Consider the following 371-nt stretch of genomic DNA (forward strand, 5'->3'; position numbering starts at 1 on the left):
ACCATCCTCCCTACATTATCTATTTTTCTTAAAATAAATCGCTAACTAATGGGGAAAGTTATACCAATCAGCAACGCTTAGGGTCGAAAGTCTACTAATTACCAAACCTGGTGTCGGCTTTCATGCCCTCGCCACGATATGATTCCTCTCCTGAACTTTTAGTTTTGAATTCAGAATAGATAAATGGACCCAACTTTTATCTTCATTTGCATACGGTGTGCTGGGAAGCCTCGGTGGCTGTTGCAAAATTCGTGATTGTTATCATTATTCATAATTTGGGAATTTCCTCTTTTCTCTTTTGGGTGGACGCTCCCGACAAGTGGATCTAAGAAAAAATAAATAAATAAGGAGAGAAAGGGAGAACAAATAAA

This window comes from Penaeus monodon, chromosome 24 (genome assembly GCF_015228065.2).
Source record: "Penaeus monodon isolate SGIC_2016 chromosome 24, NSTDA_Pmon_1, whole genome shotgun sequence".
NCBI lineage: Eukaryota > Metazoa > Arthropoda > Malacostraca > Decapoda > Penaeidae > Penaeus > Penaeus monodon.